The 24,635-nt window shown below is 45.3% G+C and overlaps 1 long non-coding RNA gene and 1 pseudogene across 2 annotated transcripts in view; one reads left to right on the top strand and one right to left on the bottom strand.

Moving 5' to 3' along the window:
• LOC308578273 (protein CIMAP1C-like) overlaps nucleotides 1-24,635 on the top strand; it is a 277,961-nt pseudogene that overhangs the window by 152,524 nt on the left and 100,802 nt on the right. The gene's annotated exons all lie outside the window — the stretch shown is intronic.
• On the bottom strand, nucleotides 13,856-20,674 carry LOC308577972. The gene is made up of 4 exons (XR_014003796.1): nucleotides 20,600-20,674; nucleotides 18,732-18,927; nucleotides 14,725-14,865; nucleotides 13,856-13,956 (listed from the first exon to the last, which is right to left on the bottom strand). It is a non-coding gene; the product is annotated as an uncharacterized lncRNA (long non-coding RNA).

Below are 24,635 nucleotides of genomic sequence, written 5' to 3'. Positions count from 1 at the left end.
CAAAAGCCCACACCAGTGCAAAACAAGGGTTTGCTTGCTGTAAAGACTGCTCCAACAGCCAAAGGCAGCTTTGTTGTGGATTCAGGCTGTACGCGCCACATTTCGAAGGATCGGCATCTCTTTATCTCCTTCAAGCCTCAGGAAGGTGAGATCCACCTGGCTGATGGAAGGACGTTGCAAATTGCAGGAGAAGGGACTGTGAAACTTGCAAGTTTGCACACAACCATCAGCGGTGTACTGTATGTTCCAGGAGCTGCAAGCAACTTGTTGAGTGTCCCACAGCTTACTGGGCGTGGTTTTCAGATTTCCTTCAAGAGGAGCGTCTGTGTCATCAGTAAAGGCAAAGAGGACTATTTGCATGCAAAGTTTATGGATGGATTGTTCCATATAACTTATGATGACACTGCTGTTGTATCAAATGCTGATTCTTGTTGTGTTGCACAAACTAACAAAGTTCTTCATGCAGGTTGCATTCATGATGCACATCGAAGGTTTTGTCACCTCTCTTGGAAGGCACTGGCCAAGATGCCAGAGGTGGTTGAAGGTTTGAACATCAAACCCTGTAAATTTCACATGAAATGTGTATCTTGTGCAGAGAACAAGGTGAAGGTTGCTCCAAAAGGCAAGGAGTCTAGCAGGCAGGCTTCCAAACCCTACCAGCTAGTGCATGCGGACCTGGTTGGTCCACTTGCGCCCTCTATAGGAGGAGCAAGGTACTTCATGATTCTAATTGATTCCTTTTCCAGGTACATTCATGTGTATTTGCTCGAACAGAAATCACAAGCGTTTCCGAAGTTTAAGGAATTCTGTGCTTGGTTGGAAAATGTGCACGGTAAACGTATTTCTTGCTTGTTTACTGATCGGGGCGGGGAGTTTACTTCTCAGCAGTTTGAAGCTTTCCTGACTGAGAAGGGAATCCAGCATGACATGTCAACGCCCAGATCGCCATGGATGAATGGTCTTGCGGAGAGAGCAAATCAAACATTGCTGCAAGGAATAAAAACCTTGTTGCATGATGCCAATCTCCCTGATAAGTTTTGGGGGGAAGCTTTGGGGAATTTGGTTTACAGTTATAATCGCAGATTGTCATCACCCATTGGTTGTACCCCCTATGAGAAGATGTTTGGCAAGAAACCCAACACCAAACACATGAGAATTTTTGGTTCGGACATGTGGGTACGCACACAACAAACCAACAAGCTTGGGAAGCGTGGGGCACATGGTTTGTTCATGGGGTACGAAAAAGGTGCATACAGGGTATGGATGACTGACTCTAAGTCCATTAAGTTCACAAGGAGTGTTGAGTACAATCCTAAGTGGGGGGGAAATGTGGGAATTTTCCAGAGTTACCCAGAGGAGGATGAAGGTGATGTCAAGCAAGCAGCTAAAGATGAGAAAGCTGCTGCTGATGAGGATGAGGATGAGGATGATGATGATGATGATGATGATGATGATGATGATCAGAGTTCGGATTCCAGTTCAGTGGGCGGCGCTGCTGCTGCTGCTGCTGCTGGTGTCAGTGACAGTGATGACACAGCAGACTACCAGAGTGCAAAGGCCTCAGTCAGACCATCTGATGCGTCTGACAATGAACTGGAAGAACCACTGTTCACCATTGGTCACTTTTCTCCTAAGAAAGAGGAGATGAGTCCAGAAGACTTGCGTCTAGTACGTAGGTCTGAAAGGGCGACCAAGGGCAGACCTCCAAAGAGGTATGCTGATGAGTTTGCTAAGACAGCAACTGCTGTTCTTAGTAGCTCAGAGAAGGTATGGGAACCTTCAAGCTTCAAAGAGGTTCAGGAGTTAACCTCTAAAGATGCTGAGCCTTGGCTTAATGCCATGAAGGCTGAAGTTGATTCCTTGAACAGGAACCAAACTTGGGAACTGGTACCGGTAGTCCCAGGAATGAGACTAGTTGGCAGCAAATGGGTCTTCAAGGCCAAGACAGACCAGAATGGCAAGGTAGTCAGACACAAAGCCAGATTGGTTGCCAGAGGTTTTTCACAGGTACCAGGACAGGATTACCACGAGACCTACTCTCCCACAGTCAAATATGAGAGCATTCGGCTGATGCTCAAGGTCGCTGCGGAGGAGAAACTGCATGTTTCCCACCACGACATTAATACAGCTTTTTTGTACGGGATTTTGAATGAACAGCTGTACATGCTTCCACCTGATGGGATGCAGATACAGAAGGGAATGGTCTGTAAACTGCGGAAATCCTTATATGGTCTTAAGCAGAGTGCCAGGTGTTGGAACACAAAACTCACTGAGACATTGCTTTCTCTAGGTTTTCACCAGGGCAAAGCTGATCCATGTGTGTTTGTCAAAGAGGAGGGGCAAAACAAACTGTATTGTTTATGTTTTGTTGATGATCTTCTGATGTTTTGGAAGAATCAGGCTTTTTATCAAAGCACCCTAGCTCAGCTGAAGGAGCACTTTGACACGAAGGATCTTGGTGAGGTATCCAACTATCTTTCTCTGCAGGTGGAGAAGGACCAAGCAGGTAATTTTCTGGTACACCAAACACAGAAAATTGCTGATGTGTTAACCAGGTTGAATTTGGTTGATGCAAACCCAGCAGACACACCGATGGTGACAGGTTACCAGGTAGACAGTACTGCTGAAGCGTTTTCTGACACAACGCTGTACAGATGCATTCTAGGCAAGCTGAATTTCATTGCCAGATGTTCAAGACCTGACATAGCTGTAAGCTGTAATCTGCTTAGCAGACATGCCAACAATCCTACAGTTCAGGATTGGAAAGCTCTGAAGCGCATAGCCCGCTATTTGAAAGGGACTATGCACTACAGGCTGAGGTTCACCAGTCAGAAGACTGGAGGTCTTGAAATCTTTGCTGATGCAAGTTTTGGAAGTGACACCACGGATGGTACAAGCACTTCTGGAGTATGCTACATGTACAACCACTGCCTGTTTGACTGGTTGTGCAAGAAGCAGACAACAGTGAGCCTAAGTTCCTGTGAAGCAGAACTCAATGCTCTGTCATTTTCACTCATGGATTGTGAATGGTTGATGCAACTGTTTAAGGACATCAGGGTGTCTGTGAAATGTCCTATACAAGTGTATCAAGACAATAGATCGTGTTTGGCTTTGCTGAACTCCGAGAGTTGCAAGCAGAGAACCAAGTACTTGCAGATTAAGCTACATCGTGCAAGAGAGTGTATTCAGAAAGGACTGATTCAGGTGTCCTACATGGCAGGAAATGAGATTCCTGCTGATCTGTTGTCTAAGGTTGTTAAGAAAGAACAACTTAAGGTTTATGTACAAAGGTTGCAATTGGGTGAACCACAGGTACAACAGGTTACACGGAAAGGGGGAGGATGTTAGGATATTTCCGTTCCACCTTAAAGGGAGCAGGCTTTGGGGAGTCACAGAGTCTGCGCATGTCCTGATCACAGGATGTTTTTGTTCTAATATTCCTTTCGTTTTTGTCAGTCGGCCAGATATGCTGACACAGAACGGTTACGTTTTCTTTTGTTCTGTTAAACGCTAATAAAGTCTGTAAATTATGCTCTTCTGTGATGCAAGCTTTTGACTGTGCTTTCTGCTGAAAGAGGGTGCACCAGCCTAGGAATGCAGCCTGGCTAGGAATTTCTAAGGCTTCGTGTCCCTAACTGTTGGATCTGCGTGACTACGGGAGGCCGATGGATGTCCAGAACTCCGGCTTGGGGGCTCAGATGGACGTTATCTCCCTGGCAGTTTCCCAACACCATCGTGTCTTGGAGCACCATCAAAAGACTGGTACCCAGAGTGTCTAAAAGGCAACTCGACTCTCACCGTGTACACCTGAGAGACTACCAGGGAAACAACATTCCCGTGGTAGGCGTTGGCCAGTTCCAGATCACCTTCAAGGATTTTTCAGGCCTGCTCTGACTGGTGGTGGTCGAAGGTCAGCGGCCAAGCCTCCTAGGGCTAGACTGGTTTGATGGAAGTCACCAGCATCAACTGCATCTCTAACGCAGAGACTGAGGATCTGGTCAAAGACTTTGCTGAGGTTTTTGACGGCACTTGGGGCAATATACAGGTACGCCCATCTCCTTTAGCCTTGATCCACAAGTCGCCCCCATCAAGCTAAAGCCACACCGGGTTCCCTTTGCTCTCAAGGCTAAGGTGGATGAACAATTGGACAAGCTGATCGCCCAAGGAGTTTTGGAGCCAGTTGACCACGCCAAGTGGGAAACCCCCATCATCACGCCTGTCAAGCCGGATGGGTTGGTGAGAATCTGCGCCGACTACAAGTGCACAATCAACAAGGCACTTCAGCAGCACGCTTACCCGGTTCCTATTGTTCAACACCTGCTGCGTTCCTTGGATGAGGGTAAGGTCTTTGCTAAGCTGAACCTTGCCCAAGCCCATCAACAACTGCCCGTCGATGATGCCACCGCTGAAGCCCCGACAATCGTCACCCACCGAGGGGCATTCTGTTGCCGCCGTTTGTAGTTTGGAGTAAATGTGGCTCCTGGGATCTTCCAAAGCCTTATGGAGCGTCTCCTGCAAGGGCTTCCGGGCATGGTACCATATTTTGATGATGTCTTGGTGTCCGCAGACTCACACCAGCAGCTGTTCGAGCGCCTCCACACCGTACTGACCAGGTTCCAGGAGGCCGCGCTCAAGGTAAAGAGGGAGAAGTGCCAGATCGCCGTTCGCAGGGCAGCAGTTGAAGAAAGAGCAAAAAGGGTTTTCTTGTGTGTGTGTGTTTCTTTGTGGCTGATTAGCTGTTCTCCCTGTGCAAAGGTCAGAGGGGGCAGGGTTTCTGTTGAGGCAGGTGATTAGCTGTGGGAAGAGCTTATCAGAGCTTGCAGGGCAGCAGCGCGCGCAGTTTGATCCATCGTGTAGATTTAGGGGAGCTAGTCTCAAACGTTCGTTGGGGGAGACCTAGGGTTTTTTTGTGGGAGGAGTTATTTGTCCTGTCTTCACACTTTTTATGATGGAGGACCGCTGTAGCCACCCCCAATGACACATTCTCAAGATGGAGGGGGAGGGAACAGCTGCAGTCGCCTGCGGTTCCTGCGCAATGTTTGCCATCTTGCCAAAGGTTCAGGCAGCTTTACCTGTAGCAATTGCATGTTGATTGCCCTCTTAAAAGACAAAGTCCAGCAACTGGAAGAACGTGTAGCTACGCTCCAAAGAATTAGAGAGCTGGAGCTCTTCTTGGAAGCAACAGAGCACACCGTCTCCACCAAGGAGGAGACAGGGGACTCCCCTGAGAAGGAGGCTAGTTCACCAACACAGGAGCCAGATATATGGAGAAACATGACTCAAAGAAGTAGGAGGCCCAGGGTTCGCTCTGATTGTTTAGAAATACACAATCGCTTTGAGGTCCTCTCCCCTAGCATGGAAGACGAAGAGCAGACTCCATTTGAGGATCTCTCCCTCATTACAGTCGATCAGGTATATGAAGACGAGCAGCAAAGTCAGTCCTCAGGGAATGTGCAGGCGACCTTGGAACGGACAGCTCACGGAAGAACCCCGACCAAACCTAAGAGGAGGCGTGTAGTGGTGATAGGGGATTCCCTACTGAGGGGAACAGAAGCAGTGATCTGTGGGCCTGACAAGATGTCTCGGGAAGTGTGCTGACTCCCCGGGGCTAAGATCCAAGATGTAACTGAACGACTGCAAGGAATCATAAAACCCACTGACAAATACCCCTTCCTCTTGGTTCATGTGGGAACCAATGACACTGCAAGCAATAGCCTCCAGAAGATCAAAAGAGACTACGAGGCCCTCGGCAGGAAATTGAAGCAACTAAATGCACAAATTGTCATCTCATCTGTCCTCCCAGTTGAACGACGTGGCCCAGGGAGAGAGGGAAAAATAGTGGAAGTGAACAGCTGGCTTCGCAAATGGTGTAAACAGGAACGGTTTGGATTCTTAGATCACGGACTGCAGTTTCTTGAAGATGGACTTCTGGCAAGTGATGGGCTGCACCTCACAACGGTTGGGAGAAATGTTTTTGCCAAAAAGCTCAGAAACCTCATCAGGAGGGCTTTAAACTGACTAATGTGGGGGAGGGAGACAGTGCTCCTGAAGGTAGGAGTCTATCAATTGATGAAGATGATCATCCAAATGTCATAGACCAAATGGAGCAAACAGCACGCAGACCTAGTGGTGGGAGGAAAAAATCCTTAAATAAGAGACACGGGGGAATGATTAATGGACTTCAATGTCTGTACACTAATGCGCAAAGCATGGGAAATAAACAAGATGAGCTTGAGCTCTTGGTACAGCAAACTAAATATGACATAATAGGCATCACTGAAACCTGGTGGGATAAGTCCCACGATTGGAATGTAATAATGGGGGGATACAATCTATTTCAGAGAAACAGACCAGACAAGAAAGGAGGAGGAGTGGCGTTATATGTCAGGGATGTGTATACCTGTGAAGAGATCCAAGATTTAGAAGCTCAAAGCCAAAGTGAGAGCATTTGGGTCAAAATTAAGGGAGAGAAGAATAACAGGGACCTCATTGTGGGAGTTTACTATAGATCCCCAAGCCAAACGGAGGACATAGATGATGCCTTCCTGGAACAGATGGCCAAGCATGCAAAAGGAAGGGAGATAGTAGTAATGGGGGACTTCAATTACCCACATATTTGTTGGATGTCAAACTCAGCCAAGAGCATACGGTCAAACAGATTCCTCACTGGCCTTTTTTGGGCCTTTGCTTCCATCGGTGACAACCACCTTGGGGTTTTATTTTCAAGTAAATCTTTATATCTTATCCAGACATTAAACAATGCTCTTCTGACAATATGATTTTTAAATGCTTTATGTGCTTTAACCTTGTCATACCACAAGTATGCATGCCACCCAAAAACGTTATTAAAACCTTCTAAATCCAAAATGTCTGTGTTCTCAAGAAGCAGCCATTCTTTCAGCCAGCAAAATGCCGCTGATTCATAGTAGAGTTTAAAGTCTGGCAGGGCAAATCCACCTCTATCCTTTGCATCAGTTAATATTTTAAATTTTATTTTGGGCTTCTTGCCCTGCCAGACAAATCTAGAAATGTCTCTCTGCCACTTCTTGAAACAGTCCATTTTGTCCAAAATTTGCAATGATTGAAACAAAAATAACATTCTTGGCAATACATTCATCTTTATAACAGCAATTCGACCTAACAAGGAAAGCTTCAAGTTTGACCAAATTTCTAAATCTTTTTTAACTTCCGTCCAGCATTTTTCATAGTTATCTTTAAACAAATTTCCATTTTTAGCTGTCATATTAATCCCCAAGTATTTCACTTTCTTAACCACAGTCAAACCTGTTTCATTCTGGAACTTCTCTCTTTCCAATGATGTTAAGTTTTTCTCCAAAACCTTAGTTTTTAATTTGTTCAATTTAAATCCTGCCACCTGACCAAACTCTTGAATTAATTCTAATACTCTTTTGGTACTAGACTCTGGCTCCTGTAACGTCAAAACTAGGTTACCTGCAAATGCTCTCAATTTATATTGTTTAGCTCCGACCTGTATACCTTTAACCTGCCGGTCTCTTCCGATCATATTGAGCAGAACCTCCAGGACCGATATAAAAAGCAATGGGGAAATTGGGCACCCCTGTCGTGTTCCTTTTTCTATCTTAAATTGTTCCGTAACCACATTATTTACAATTAATTTAGCCTTTTGTTCAGAATATATTGCACCTATACCATTTTCAAAACCTTGGCCTACCCCCATACCCTGCAAGTTCTTTTTCATAAAACTCCAAGATATATTATCAAAGGCTTTCTCTGCATCCACGAATATCAAAACTGCTTTAGTGTTTATATTCACTTCTAACTTTTCCAAAATGTCAATTACGTTCCTCAGATTATCAGATAAATGTCTTCCCGGCAGAAAACCCGCTTGGTCCTTATGAATCTCTTCAATCAGTACTTTTTTCAGCCTCTTAGCCAAAATATCAGCAAAAATTTTGTAATCCACATTTAATAAGGATATGGGACGGTAGTTCTTAAGTTGAGTCTTTTCAGTCTCTGTTTTCGGTATAAGTGGTTCCTCTTCATCCTGGAGAAGAGTGACTAGTGGGGTGCCACAGGGTTCTGTCTTGGGCCCGGTCTTATTCAACATCTTTATCAACGACTTGGATGATGGACTCAAGGGCATCCTGATCAAATTTGCAGATGACACCAAACTGGGAGGGGTGGCTAACACCCCAGAGGACAGGATCACACTTCAAAACGACCTTGACAGATTAGAGAACTGGGCCAAAACAAACAAGATGAACTTTAACAGGGAGAAATGTAAAGTATTGCACTTGGGCAAAAAAAAAATGAGAGGCACAAATACAAGATGGGGGACACCTGGCTTGAGAGCAGTACATGTGAAAAGGATCTAGGAGTCTTGGTTGACCACAAACTTGACATGAGCCAACAGTGTGACGCGACAGCTAAAAAAGCCAATGCAATTCTGGGCTGCATCAATAGGAGTATAGCATCTAGATCAAGGGAAGTAATAGTGCCACTGTATTCTGCTCTGGTCAGACCTCACCTGGAGTACTGTGTCCAGTTCTGGGCACCACAATTCAAGAAGGACACTGACAAACTGGAACGTGTCCAGAGGAGGGCAACCAAAATGGTCAAAGGCCTGGAAACGATGCCTTATGAGGAACGGCTAAGGGAGCTGGGCATGTTTAGCCTGGAGAAGAGGAGGTTAAGGGGTGATATGATAGCCATGTTCAAATATATAAAAGGATGTCACATAGAGGAGGGAGAAAGGTTGTTTTCTGCTGCTCCAGAGAAGCGGACACGGAGCAATGGATCCAAACTACAAGAAAGAAGATTCCACCTAAACATTAGGAAGAACTTCCTGACAGTAAGAGCTGTTCGACAGTGGAATTTGCTGCCAAGGAGTGTGGTGGAGTCTCCTACTTTGGAGGTCTTTAAGCAGAGGCTTGACAACCATATGTCAGGAGTGCTCTGATGGTGTTTCCTGCTTGGCAGGGGGTTGGACTCAATGGCCCTTGTGGTCTCTTTCAACTCTATGATTCTATGATTCTATGAAATTTTGGTAGCAATTTCTCCTTTGCATATATCACCAAGCCTCTCTTTTTAACTTTGTCATACGAAATAAATTCTTGTCCCAATCTCTTATTAATAAGCATTTTCCTGTGTAGCCTCATTACATGTGTTTCTTTTAAACAAATCAAGTCCAATTGTTCTTTCCTTAATACATGAAAAACAGATTTCCTCTTCCGAGGGGAATTCAGTCCATTACAATTCCAGGTTAAAAGTTGCAGAGCCATGGTAAGTTACTTAGCTTTCCCTCCAACTGCACCGAGTTGTTGTTGTTCTTCTGTCGGTGGTGTGTCTTTCCCTGGGCCCGGGAATCCAAATGACAAGTTTGCTATGTCTAGAATTCCTTTTCCTGATGCAGTCAGCTCCTCTCCTGATTCCACTTCCTTCTGTAAGTCCTCCTCGTGATCTTTCAGAAACTTGTCTTTATCATTCACTGTCCTTATTCTTATTTTCCTTCCTTTGTATTTAAAAGATAAACCTTGGGGAAATTCCCACCTGAAGAGTATTTTATTTCTTCTAAGTAGGCCGACAAGATCTTTATAATAAGCCCTTATATCCAAAATGTGTTTAGGTATATCCTTGAAGGACTCAACAAATGAGCCTTCAATTTCCAAGGTTCTTTGGTAGTGCAGATTCAAGATTTTATCTCTTTCTTCTTTTGTTCTTAAGGTGATCAAACAATCTCTTGCTCTGTTCTTTCCTTGTCTTTTGCAGAGTCTAAATGCACTCACTATCTTGAATTCATCTTTCCCCAGGTCTTGTTGCCAAAAGTCTGTGAATTCCTTTGTAAGGAAGTCTATCAAGTTGTCTTTCTCACTTTCAGGTACTGCTCTAATTCTTAGGTTTCTCTCCTTTCTTTGTAATTCAATCATAGACAGTGTCAGGTCATGATCCTCTAATTTCTTATATACCGGTGGTATCTTCTCTTGAACAGCAGTTGCAATATCCTTAGCTTCCTCTGCAATCTGTCGAGTCGAGGCCGATTCCTCTAATAGTTTTTCAATGGACTGTGTATTGGAGTTCACCTTGTTCCCCAGTTCATTAATACTTGGAGTGTTCAAATCTATTTTTGCTGAGGCCCCAGCTACTTGTTTATTTGTCTCTGCAACCTGTTTGGCTAATTTTTCCAAAGATGCATCAATTTTGCCAAGTGCCTGAGCCAATAGCTCTTCAGATGACATAGCTTTTGATTTTACTTGCGAAGCAGCAGCTCCTACTGTGCCTGCCGCTCCAGATGTTGAGGCCCTTCTCTGAAAAGTAATATCAGTCTTGTATTGTCTGCCGGATCTGGTAGTTTTATCCTGTATGCCACTCACCAGCTCTATCTTCCCTTTCCCATCTGCCATAACAAGCCCAAGGTCAGTCACACGCTTGGTGAGTTTGTTTTGCAAAGTAATTTTCCAGAGCTTGGTAACTTGATGACAAAATAGTTGTTACAACGTAGTCTCCTCTAGGGGGACACCCTTCCAACTTCACTATGCAACTGTTAAAAACAAGTATAGTTCTTAAAAGTTCCAATATCCCTCAAAAGCCAGAGTTTCAATGCTTTTAGAAAAGTTTCAGTGTCTCTAAAAAGTTACTTTATAGTCAAAGGCAGATCTATAAACACTGTATCTTTCTCAAAGTGTCAATATTCTTTACCCTTAACATGCAGACAATTCTTCCCACTGGTCGACCTTCCCTGTCATAGGCAGTCCGTTCCCAGATTTCCGAGACAGCAGAAATATATTTACACCCTCTTTTCTTGCAGGTAAAATAATGCTCGGTTCTCCCCCCTCCACTCCTGCAAACCGGAGGGGAGTCGTCTTTTTTGGTGCTGGATTTGACCTTTAAAAGTCGTCTTTCAGGGTTACAGCTTTACAGTCTCTTTACTTTAATCTATTTACAAGTCGGAAGAGGCAGACTTCCTGTTTGTGCCTTTCCCGTTTCGGTGCCAAATTAACTAAATTTTTCTTCCAATTACTTGCTTACTCCTACTCACGGGTAGTTGCTTTAGCTTCCAATTGTCCAGAAAGAAATCAGCGCTCTCCGCGCCACACACTCCCTTTCCGTTCCGGAGCCTTTAAAAAGGGGGGCGCAAACGGAGCCCGCCGAGTCTCCAAGTTCTCAGGCTTCCCCGCCTGAGATTTCTTCGGGTCCCGCTTCGCCGCAGCGGTCAGACCCTGTCCCCGTGGAGCCGATTCCCTCCGGAGCTCAGAGGGAATCCGCCATTTGTCGCTGGTGCTGACCGGAAGTCTTTTGCAGGTTTCACCTGGGACTTGGTACGACTTTTGCCTGACGCTTCAGGCTTTGCAGAGTTCCCCTTAGCTCCTTTGTGTTGACATGGCTTCTTACAATTCCGCTGAAGATGCCTAGTCTGTCCACAATTGAAACAATGGACAACGTTCAAAGCAACAGCCTGTTCTTCACTAGCAATAGCAGTGGGGGTGTCAGAACTCCGAGCTTCTCTCCCCCTGTCTTTGACATCTATTGCAGCAAGGCGATCTTTCTCATTGAGAATCACGGCGCAGATTCTCTCCGTCGTGAGTTCTGCGGCAAGTAGAGAACCAAGCTGACTTGCAACCGTTTTATTATTATAATAATAATAATAATAATAATAATAATAATAATAATAATAATAATAATAAAATTTATTTATATCCCGCCCTTCCCCAGCCGAAGCCGGGCTCAGGGCGGCTAACAACAATCAAATAATCAAACAGTAAAATAGTTACACAATCTAAAAATATTTCATTATAAAAATTAATTAAATCAAATTGAAGGCAACCAATTAAGCAAAATTATGTGCAGGTTGCCAGAGGAGGGAGTCAGGCTGCGCCCTGACCAAAGGCCTGGTGGAACAACTCTGTCTTGCAGGCCCTGCGGAAAGATGTCAGGTCCCGCAGGGCCCTAGTCTCTTGTGACAGAGCATTCCACCAGATTGGGGCCACAGCCGAGAAGGCCCTGGCTCTAGTTGAGGCCAGCCTAACCTCTCTGAGGCCTGGGACCTTGAGGATGTTATTATTGGCAGACTTTAGGTTTCTCTGTGGGGCATACCAGGAGAGGCGGTCCCGTAGGTACGAGGGTCCTAGGCCGTATAGGGCTTTAAAGGTTAAAACCAGCACTCTATAAACACTGTATCTTTCTCCTGTACTCCACCGGGAGCCAGTGCAGCTGGTATAGTACCGGGTGAATGTGATCTCGCAGCGAAGACCCCATAAGGAGTCTCGCCACGGCATTCTGCACCCGCTGGAGTTTCTGGGTCAGTCTCAAGGGCAGCCCCACGTAGAGCGAGTTACAATAATCCAGTCTGGAGGTGACCGTCGCATGGATCACAGTGGCTAGGTCAGGGCGAGAGAGATAAAGGGCCAACTGCTTAGCTTGGCGGAGATGAAAAAATGCCGCCTTTGTTATAGCTGTAATCTGCACCTCCATGGAGAGGGAGGTGTCGAAGATTACACCCAAACTCTTAACGGACGATGCTGGCACTAATTGCACCCCCGCAAGAGATGGGAGTTGCCCCCTCAATCCCATATCGCCCCATCCCAGCCAGAGGACCTCTGTCTTCGAAGGATTTAACTTCAACCGGCTCCCACGTAACCATCCAGCCACAGCTTCCAAACATCTGGTCAGTGTGTCTGGGGCCGAGTCAGGATGGCCATCCATCAACAGATAGAGTTGGGTGTCATGAGCATACTGATGGCAACCCAACCCAAAACTCCGGACAAGCTGGGCGAGGGGGCGCATAAAGATGTTAAAAAGCATCGGGGAGAGAATTGCACCCTGAGGCACTCCACACACCAAGGAGTGGCGCGATGACAATTCCCCCCCAAGCGCCACCCTCTGTCCCCGACCAGAGAGAAACGAGCGCAGCCATTGAAGGACTGTGCCCTGGATCCCCACGTCGGCAAGGCGGTGGTCCAGGAGTTCGTGATCGACCATGTCAAAGGCTGCTGACAGATCTAGAAGAATCAGCAGCCCCGACCCGCCTCGATCCAGCTGCCTGCGGAGATCATCTGTTAGGGCGACCAGAGCCGTCTTGGTCCCATGACCAGCGCAGAAGCCGGACTGGAATGGATCCAAAGCAGATGTTTCATCCAGAAACCTACCAAGCTGTTCAGCAACCGCTCTCTCAATCACCTTACCCAGGAATGGAAGATTCGAAACCGGGCGGTAATTGGATAGATCTAAAGGATCTAATGATGTTTTCTTTAAGAGCAGACACACCACTGCCTCCTTCAGTTCCCCTGGGAATATCCCAGTGCCAAGGGACAAATTGATGATATCCCCCAGGGGGGCCCGCACCTCGTCTGGACACGCTCTAATCAGCCAGGACGGGCACGGGTCAAGAGGACAGGTGGTGGGCTTTCCAGCTCGGAGGAGTCTGTCCACATCGGCTGGGGATATCCGGTCAAAGTGGTCCAATACTGGACCCGAGGACAGTCGAGGGGCCTCCAGTTCCTTTATTGTATCCAAATTGGCAGGGAGGTCATGGCGGAGCAACAGGACCTTCTCCGCAAAAAAGCTCGCAAATGCCTCGCAGCTGTGTGTCGAATTGTTATTTAAATTTGGCTGGCCTTCAAGGGACAAAAAATAAAATAATAAAAATAAAAATAAAAAATAAAAAACCTAAAAGAAAAAGAGAAAGTGCTTTATCCACAAGAGGAGAGCTTTCCCACAGGCACCAGACCAGCGCATGAGGAGTAATAATAATTATTAACAACAGCAACAATAATTTATTATTTATACCCAGCCACTCTGGGCGGCTTCCAGCAAAAGATTAAAATACAGTAAGGAGGAGCTCTTTCAATCTATTTTCCCCATGGCTTTGGAAGCTCACCTGATGGCCTCCTTGTAGTGCATGAGGGCCTCCTGGAGCTTCCCCTGCTGTTGCAAAACACTGGCTAAATTTGAATGCGCAGCTGCAAACTCCGGGAAGACCTGCGGGGAAGAAGCTCACTCTTAGTTTCCCTGAGAAGCATTCTAAAGAGACGGAGGCCGCTCTTTGAGGCTCAAAGGTTGTGGGCGTGAAATAAATCCTCATTTGGATTGACTTGCAAAAATTAAGGAGGAGGAGGAACCTATGGACTGCCTTTTTAGCATGCATAGGAAATACTGTTGGGAGATCAGACTGTCAAATGACCAATGCCGTATTTTAAAGAGCCCCTCTTTGATGCTCAAATGTGGCAGGGGCTGGCTGCAAAATAAATCACCGTTTGGAATGATTTGTGGTAATGATAATAATAATAATAATAATAATAATAATAATAATAATAATAATAATAATAATGGGCCTATGAACTGCCTTTTTCGTACGCATAGGAAATACTGTTAGAAAATAAGACTGTCAGGGGATCAAGCTCAGCCGACACAGAGAACAGCATGTGCCCAGCTTTTATTTCAATTTCTGTACCGTTCCTTAACACCTTGCATTGTTCTTCTGATGAAAAAGCAGATTTTTGGTCATTCCAGGAGGCCTAGGAATATAAAAAGGGGGACAGACCCTCTTCCTTCCAAAAGGGACTTATCGGACCATGCTTTGTCGAGCCTCAAAATGCTACTTCACTTTCACTTCTTCACCATTATTTCCGTTATTGATCAAGAAAAATTTGATCGGCGATTTTTAAAAAGACCCAGACTAGGAGTCCAGGGTATGCATGCCTAACCCTTATATGTCAATTTAATTGTTGTAATTCTCCACGCACGTACCTCAAGAGCTTTCCGGTAGAGGCGGACAGCCTCCTCGATATTCCCTTGTTCTCGCTTGATGTTCGCCAGGTTATTAAGAGAATCCGCGTGAGTCGGACATAAACGGAGAGCTGTATTGTAGCATTCCTCGGCTTCGGCAACCTTCGAAACACAAAACAGAGTTTTTACACGAATATTAGTATGTCTTTCACAGGAGCCCAAAAGGCTGCTCTGTGATGTGATGGCTGGATTGAGGTTTGATACGGCCCCTCAGCTCCTGACGGTAACTTGGTATTAGAGCGGTTCATAAAAAACTCTTTTTTTGAAAATGCCTGCTCCAAAGTTCTTCTCTTACCAACAGTAGAGATTATATAGCTATATCTGGAATGGCATGCATATCAGTTAATATCTTTTATATATATATGCCAGCTGTCCTTTGTCAACAACCAATTGTTGCTGTTTTTTATATTGAATATATGCTATATGGTAACTGTTGCACCTCATAGGTAACTCAAGCCTTCTGCACGTCACAAAAGATGTATTTTATCAAAGTCATTGTTGAACTGAAATACAATTAAGAAGTATATTAATAGTGAAATGCAATTAAGAAGAAGCATATTAACAGTAAAACCCCACAATTGTTGAGCCTTTTTTAAGGATTTGACCCCAGAGGTGCTGACCTTTTTTTAGGATTAAAGTTCTTGAGCTTTTTGGGGGGAAGTTTTGCCCTAGTAAATAAACCGCCACGAGGGCCGGATTAAATCGACCAGAGGGCCAGATTAGGCCCCTGAACTGGACTTTGGACATGCCTGGTCTAAAAGAACATTGGGAAAATTTAAAACAATTTATTGAATGTACAGCACTAATTAAAAATTTAACGAAGGTGACGTATAGGTGGTATTTGACGCCGACTAAACTTGCTAAAATATATATAACTCAAGATAAGGCACGCTGTAGCACCCTGCTTGTGGTTAACGCTTAGCTGGAATGAAATATTCAACGCAGCAACAGAGAAATTAAAATAATAATTTATTTGTCAGACAAATAAATGAGAGGCACAGTGGTATATGGTTACCAAGCTCTGGCCTGGCCTCCTGCCATTATGGCCAGCACTTATATTCCCTTAATCCAGCCCCCTTTGCTCCTCCTGTGGCTGCCTCTGTTCAATCAGCCTGGTTGAATTTCCTATTGGCTGATTGCTATAACCAATTCTAAAAGATACACCCATATCCTCCTGTCCTTATATGTCCTTATATGTCCTTATATGGAACACAAAGAGCTATATATTGTTACATCTATAAATGACAAATAAGTAGTAATATATCTTACATGTGTCTCAACAAGGAATCTTAATTACCAGCTCACCTCTTGCCTTCCTTGCCCTCCAAAACAGATGGTTAATAATTTTAAATTTTTATCTTGAACAGATGTCAGAGACCTTGGGTTCATATTCTCATGCATCATCAATGAAATATCTCCTTTTGGAGGTCTTTAAACAAAGGCCTGACAGCCATTTGTCATGAGTGCTCGATTGGCGTCTCCTGTCTGGCAGGGGGCTAGGCTGGTGGCTGACTTAATTTCAGGATAAATACAACTCTTACAACTATATGAAATAAGAATCTAGCATTTCTTAAATCTTTTGCATAATTACATTTAAGCCAGCATATTTCATACATTATCATAGATAGCTTTTTAGAAGGATAAACTTCCTCAAAGTAAAAAGGAAGGAACAGTTTACAGCCTCAAAATAAAATAGGAAAAAAGCCTCTTCCCCTGTTTACACTCCCCCCCTTCTCCAGCCAGTTGCTTTGTTTTCCATGTGCTCTTGGCCTTTTGTCCTGTGGCTCAAGTTTAACGGTTTTATTTTACTATTTACCCATTCCTAATTATGTTTGGTCTATGTAACCTTGTTCTTAACCTGTAATTCCCTTTTTACGACTTTGAGAATTGTTTTCTGCTATAAATCAAGGGGCCCCTTGTCTAGGAGGAAAACATTGCCAAGGTTCTCTAAACAGCTGGCATGAAACATTTGAAAATCTAAGCCCATTTAATTTAGGAACCTGATCAAGATATAAGCCAATATATGCCTTGATTAAAAATGCAGTCTATATTCAGATGCCACAACGCTAGAAGTGCAAGGAGAAGGAAGGGAATTTCGTCCATAGGTGGTGGATGTGCACTAAAGTCAAAGTCTACTGGGATATGATTTACAAAGAATTGAAAAAGATCTTTAAATATACTGTTATTAAAAAAACCAGAGGCTATTCTATTGGGTATTGTGGGAGAAGAAATTCCAAAAGTAGACTTATGTATGCTACCATAGCTGTAAGGACATTTTTAGCCCAGAAATGCAAGCGGCAGGAACTTCCAATTTTGGAAGAATGGCAGACAAAAACAATTGAATATGCAGAACTGGCAAAGCTGGCAGTGAAAATCCGAAATCGGCGCGACAAACTGTTTGAAAAGGACTGGAGTAAATTTATAAAAGATGTGAAAGAACATCTGAGAATGTTTGCTGGTTTGATTTAAAATATTTTGTCATGATAATTTTTGAAAGTGATTTACAAATGCTAAAGTAAATTGTTTTAAGTAGAGTAAGAAGGTAAATAGGGCGATATATGTTCAGGTAGGCAGCTGTGGTGGTCTAACGCAATTGAAATATATAAAAAATATATAAATTGTCCAGTAGCACATTGCAGACCAACTCAGTTTGGTCTTGGTAGAAGCTTTTGTATCTGAAGAAGTGGACCTGCATACAAAAAATTATACCAAGAAGAAGCCAAGTTTAGCAAGCCCTGTTTAGGGAAGCTTTTAATGTTTGACGGACTATTGTATTTTAATATTTTGTCGCCAAGAGTGGCTGGGGAAACCCAGCCAGATAGGCGGGGTATAAATTTATTATTATTATTATTATTATTATTATTATTATTATTATTATTATTATTATTATTATTATTATTATCATCATCATCAGGTGCTACTGGACAATTTTTAAAGGGTGATATAGAAATGCTAAGAGGATCGTGACTGCTTAAGAAAGCCAGGGAGTGGGAGCGGGGGAGGGGGGAGGGGAGTCGACGCTTGGTATGAGCAAAGTTGTATGTGACGATATGACAAAGGAAAAAATAAAAGAGGACTTCTTCTAGGTTCTGTACCCCAAATCCCCCCCCCAAAGAGCCCAATTTCGAGGTCACCATCATCCGGAAGGCTTTTTTCAGCAAACCCTCTGACATACAGAAAGCAAAAGGGACCGGTTTCATTTTCTTTTTTTAATTTTTATTTTATTTATAACATAGTCCACAACAACTCATACATACAAACAGACCCACCACCATTGACTAATTATCAAAATTAAACTCCTATCCCCTTACACAAAGAAAACATAACATAAAAATAAAAGACTTTATTCTGTTAAATGGCCGCCTTATTTACCTCTTGTATACTATTTCTTTTGTATGGGATTATTACAATTTTTCCTAATTATGACTTAAACCACAAAGTCTCCTGTAGAAATTAATTGAAACAAGTCCAAGTGTATATTTTGGGGCACTGTTTGGTAAAGTATTCTCTGCATTTTCCCCATTCCTTTTGGAATTCTTGTCTGGGTTGTGCCCTAATTGTCTCTGTTAATCTGGCCAATTCAGCATGGGGTAAAAGCCTAAGAAAAAGCTAAACAACTTCAATCCTAAAAAAAGTTCAACAATTTAAACCCTAAGAAAAGAGCTCAACAACTTCAATCCTTAAAAAAAGTAAACAACTTTGGTCGGCCCTTATGGCCCTTCACTTCATCAAATCTGGCCCTCTTTGAAAAAAGTTTGGACACCACTGCCTAATAGGAAAGTTTCTGTATTTTTTTTTCACAGGCCCACCAGAAATGTATAAGTGTCCCTTCTTCTTTACTGCACCTCCAGCACAGTTTTTTTGTTTTATACATTTTAGCTATTTTGGCAGGTGTTAAGTACCATCTATAAAACATCTTTTATATAGATGTTCCCCCCACCCCAAGGCAAAAGGGACCAGTTTCTTACGCTGCCTTTCTCTTTCAGCGCGTTGGCCAGGTTGCAGTAGGCGTCAGGGAAGTGGGGCTGGAGCTCAATGGCCCTCTTGTAGGTATCGATTGCCAGATCGATCAGCCCCTGTTCGTAATACACACATGCCAGGTTGCCGTGGACAACAGCGTGGTTGGGACTCAGGCTCAGGGCCCGTAGGTAGGCTGCAACGGCTCTGAAATGAGATCAAGGACTGGTTCAGTTTCATTGTCACCAGGGTGGATAAAAATCTGTTTTTTAAAAAATAAAATGCTTTGGGAGGACGATTAAGAGGATCGAGGCGGGCCGGGACTGCTGATTCTTTTAGATTTGTTAGCGGCCTTCGACATGGTCGATCACAAACTTTTGGACCACCGCCTTGCCAACGTGGGGATTCAGGGCACAGTCAGACAATGGCTGTGCTCCTTTATCTCAGGTCGGGGACAGAGGGTGGCGCTAGGGAGGGAGTTGTCGCTGCGGCACTCCTTGTTGTGTGGAGTGCCGCAGGGCACAATCCTTTCCCAGATGCTTTTCAATATCTTTATGCGCCCCCTTGCCCAGATTGTCCGGAGTTTAGGGCTGAGTTGTCGTCAATATGCTGATGACACCCAACTTTATCTGTCAATGGACTCGGCCCCAGACACACTGACCAGATGCTTGGAAGCCGTGGCTGGGTGGCTGCGTGGGAGCCAGTTGAAGTTAAATCCTTCGAAGACAGAGGTCCTCTGGCTGGGTCAGGACAACATGGGGTTGGGGGGCCAACTCCCATCTCTTGTGGGGGCGCAATTAGTGCCAGAGCCTTCTGTCAAGAGCTTGGGTGTAACCTTCGATGCCTCTCTTTCCATGGAGGCACAGGTTGCAGCCACAGCAAAGGTGGCATTTTTCCACCTCCGCCGTATTAAGGAATTGGTTCCTTACCTTTCTCGCCCTGATCTGGCCAGTGATCCATGCGATGGTCACCTCCAGGCTTGATTATTTTAACTCGCTCTATGCTTAGACTCACTCTGACACCCTATATGGGATTTGGTATATAAATTTTCCCGTGGCTTTTTTGCTGGCCCATGTAGCACCAGCATGGATAGCTGGCTTGGGTGAATAGCTGATGTTTCCTCCCTTTGTAGTCTTGATGAGGCTGCATTTTAAGCTGTATTTTAATTAACTGGGGTTTTTTTCTATTCTATTTTATTGTAATTTATATTTGGTGTTAGCCGCCCTGAGCCCGGCCCTGGCCAGTGAGAGCGGGGTAGAAATAAATAAATAAATAAATAATTCGGGGAAGAATTATTTGTTTTAAGTTTTTCATGTGTGCGAAAACTCAGTCCAAGTTTTTCTTGGGGAAAAAATGTTTCAGCACATCAGTTAAGCAACATGGATACATATGCTACCATGTTACTGTTTTAGTGAAATAAATTGCTTAAATTGTTATGAAGGAAATGTTTCTTTTCTCCTTCCAATCAAGTGCAGCAGAAAAGTTGTTCAAATAAAAAGTGTTCACTTATTAAAACTCACCATCATTTCGTCACAATCGGGCTGTATATAGCAGAACCAAATCATTTTGATATAACTGTAGAAAAGACTCTGAAGTTAGGATTCCAAAAAGGAAACCTGCCTCCGTTTGTCAATATTAAGAGGATGCCAGCAAGGCTGAACCTTCCGGTAAAAGGGGGATTTAAATCAAGTCTTATGGATTTGGGATTTAAATCAATTTGCTTTAAATAAAATCAACCCTCTAGGCATCAATGGGAGTTAGTTTGGGTATGGGTGCAACCACTAAACTGAGAATATAAGACGTAATGTGATTATACGCAAAACCAATAAAAAACATTTATATAAAAAAGAGAATATAAGCTCTATGCCTATTTGCTTACCTGTCAAATATACGCGCCTCCTTCAAGACGTTCCCCAGATTAATGTAAGCATCCAGGAAGTTGGGGTCCAGGGTCACCGCCTGAAAATATTTAAGATAATAGATTTTTGTTACTAATACAGTCATACCTCAGGTTGAAGTAGCTGCGGGTTAAGCATTTTCGGGTTGTGCTCCGTGGCGACCTAGAAGTAACAGAGCCCGTTACTTCCGGGTTCTGCAGCTTGCGCACGTGCAGACACTCAAAATGATGCCACACGCATCTACGGAAGCAGCAAATTGTGACCCGAGCATGTTCGCTTCAGGATGCGAACGGGGCCCCGGAACGGATCCCGTTCGCATCCAGAGGTACCACTGTATAACAGCATGGTTACTTTTAAATAAGTGGGTCAACTTTGACCTAGGCTGCCTCCTACCTACCTTCCTACCTTATCGATCTACCGACTTTATCTTATTATCTATCTACTTGCCTACCTATCCTATCTATCTATCTATCTATCTATCTATCTATCTATCTACCTACCCTATCTATCAAATCTATCTACCTACCTACCATCTAATCCAGGTGTGGCCCAACTTGGTCCTCCAACCCCCATCATCCCTACCTAACAGGACCAGTGGTCAGGGACAATGTGAGTTGTAGTCCCAAAACAGCTGGAGGGCCAGGTTTGGCCATGCCTGAATCTATCTACCTACTCAATCAATCAATCTAACTAATCTATCTATCCATCTACCAACCTTTCTTATATATGTATCTATCTAATCTACCTACCTAATCTATCTATCTAATCTAATCTAATCTAATCTAATCTAACTATCTATCATCTATCTAATCCAGTGTTTCCCAACCTTTTTTGGGCAAAGGCACACTTGTTTGATGAAAAAAATCTCGAGGCACACCACCATTACAGCCCCGTGACGTCAGCGCGCAGCGTCACTTGAGCTCCTTCTCCTGCTCGTTCAGGGCCGCAGTGGCGTAGCGTGGGTTGTCAGCACCCGGGACAATGCAAGTAATTTGCGCCCCCTAACCCGTGGATTTGCGCCCCCTAACACTAACCCCCAGATGTTGCGCCCGGTGTGGCCGGCCCCCCCTGCACCCCCCACGCTAGGCCACTGATCCATAGCTAAAAGCAGAAGTCGACAAATGTGTCCTGTTTTTTGCTCTTCAAAATGTGGCAACCCGAAGACCCCCAGGGACCGTCCAACCAGCCTAGGAAGTGTGCTCTGGTCGCGGGGGAGGAGACACGAGGCATTGCCATCCACACCTGGAATTGAGGAGGAGCTGGAAAGGTCCTTTGGTTTCACACCCAGGACCCATTTTTTCTCTCTTCTTTTGAGAAAGGGGTGGGAAACGGGATTTGGAGGGCGCATGTGTGCGTGTAGCTGAGCTCCAGTTGCTCTGGGCATTTCTGGACGGGGCCGGTAGCGTCTCTCCTAACCCCTCCCCACCCCGGTCTCCAGCCCCCCCCCCCGCCCAAAGGCTTCCCCCTACCTGGCCAAAGTTCCACCCGAAGCTGGAGATGCGGTTCGCGCTGCCCACGAAGAGGACGCCGAACTCGGAGAGGACGTATTCCTTGCGCTCAGCGCAGCGGCGCAGCTAGCCGCTCAGGGGCCCGGGGCGGCGCGCGCGTCCTGCAGCCAGGGGCGAGTGCCATGGGGGCGAGCCATGGCAGGGCGCGCTGCGTGGAGCCTCGCTGCAGCCTCCCCCTCAGCTGTAGGGAGGCTGAGGCGGTGGGCAGAGGCCAGAGCGGAGCTTGCGGGCAGTTCGCCCGCAGACGCATGGCTCAGGCACGCTGCAGGCACCGAGGTGTGGCGCCCAGTGCCCCCCGCCTCGCCTAGCTACCAGTGGCATAGGAAGGGGTCTGCGGTGGGTGCGGGGCTGAAAGGACAGACAAGGCTCCAGCAACCACCCCCACCGCCAAGTCCGCCGGTCCTGCAATCCCTTGCACGCTGACTTGGAAGTACAGTGGTACCTCGGGTTACATACGCTTCAGGTTACAGACTCCGCTAACCCAGAAATAGTACCTCGGGAGGGGCAGAGAGCTGTGAGTGCGCCCCCCGCAGATGTTGCGCCCAGTGCGGCCGGCCCCCCCCTGCACCCCCCACGCTACGCCACTGCAGGGCCGGGTCGCCGCCGTGAGGGAAGGGCGCCGGGGCGCTGCTGCTGCTGCTGCTGCCGCCGCCGCTCCCGGCAGGCATGGGCCCAGCTGAGGCGGCGGCGGCTGTTGTGGTGGTGGCGGCGATAGCGGGCGGAGGAGGGAGCGGCGGCGGGGCCGAGGTAGCCGGCGGCGGCGGGGGAGGCGGCGGCGGTGGAGCAGGAGGGCGGCCGAGGCCGGTGAGGGAGTAGGGTTGCCCGGGGCTTGAGGAGCAGTCGCCGGGAGTTGCTGCTGCTGTTGCTGCTGCTGCCCGGACATGCCGGCCACCTCCTTGTCCGCTGTCTCGCGCTCCTCCCTTTTGCGCGCGCTGCCCCACCGCTGCCCCATTGGCCGGGTCCTGTCAGCTGATCCTGTGTTATTTCCTATGTGTGTGTGTGAGGGGAGAATGGAGAGAGAAACCTCGGCACCACCACCGCGGAGCCGCCCCCGGCTCGACGCGGATCCTCGCCGCCGCCGCCCCGCCTCTCGCCGCCCGACTCGCCCGCCTCCCTCCCACGGCACACCAGGCAATCTCTCGCGGCACACTAGTGTGCCGCGGAACACCGGTTGGGAAACACTGATCTAATCTATCTATGCAAGGAATATCAACTGTACGAGAAATGGTACCAACTAATGGTACTAACAGGACACCGGAGGCCCATTGCAGCTGAAAAAATGCCTCCAGTTTTAATATAAAAAAGAATGGGAAACGTTTATTGCATATTGACAAAAGCAGTGCACACAGGTTAATACATTAGCAGGATTAATTTTTTTAAAAAACCCCACCTGTAATGGTTAAATTTAAAGTAGAATCATAGAATCATACAGCTGGAATAGACCACAAGGGCCATCGAGTCCAACCCTCTGCCAAGCAGGAAACACCATCAGAGCACTCCTGACATATGGTTGTCAAGCCTCTGCTAACTGGGACTTTTCTCTTGCTTTTCTTTTGTGCAAATACCCCCTTCCCCCTGTACCTACCTACCTCTCGACCCTCCCAAGGCCTGCTACCTGAAAGCCATCGAGACCCAACCCAACTTTGCTGTGGCATGGAGTAACCTCGGCTGTGTGTTCAATGCGCAAGGGGAAATCTGGCTGGCGATTCATCACTTTGAGAAGGTAACTGTTACAGAGTTTCTGGGCTCTAGATGGGAAGGCCTGGAAAAATAATGATAATGATAACAATCCAATATAAGCCCCATTAATTGGGCTAGTAGCGTTCTCTCTTCTTCTGTTAAATAATGTTTTATTAATTTTTCATTAATCACAATCCATTAGAAGCCCCATTAATTGGGTTAGTAGCGTTCTCTCTTCTTCTTTTAAAGAATTTATTATTTTCATTCATAGCAATCTGATTTAAGCCCTATTAATTGGGCAAGTGGCATTCTCTTTGTAAATTATTTTTTCATTAATTTTTTCATTAATAACAATCCCATATGAGCCCCATTAATTGGGCTAGTGACATTCTCTTTTTAAATTATTTTTTATTAATTTTTTTATTAATAACAATCAAATATAAGCCACATTAATTGGGCTAGTAGCATTCTCTCTTCTTTTAAATATTTTTTTATCATTTCTTTCATGAATAACCTGATCTAAGCCCCATTAATTGGGCAAGTAGCATTCTCTTTTGAAATATTTTTTTACTAATTTTTTTCATTCATAACAATCCAATTTAAGCCCCATTGGGCTAGTTGCATTCTTGCTGCCGTCGTTGCAGACATAAGAAGTCTTATACCTAGTGAGAAGGCTTCTGGCTTTTTTGACAAATGTATTTTCAAACATTTTCTTTAAATTCATCATATATTATTTCCCAGAAAGCCTTGACCAATGTCACATAATAACAGATGCATATTAGTATATCGCTGCTTCGCAAGATGTTGCAGGGCTGAATGAAGTGGTTTG

The sequence above is a fragment of the Podarcis bocagei genome, assembly GCF_964188305.1.
Source record: "Podarcis bocagei genome assembly, chromosome: W".
In the NCBI taxonomy this organism is placed as follows: Eukaryota; Metazoa; Chordata; class Lepidosauria; order Squamata; family Lacertidae; genus Podarcis; species Podarcis bocagei.
Note: the sequence above shows the minus strand (reverse complement) of the source record. Positions and strands in the feature narration are given on the sequence as shown.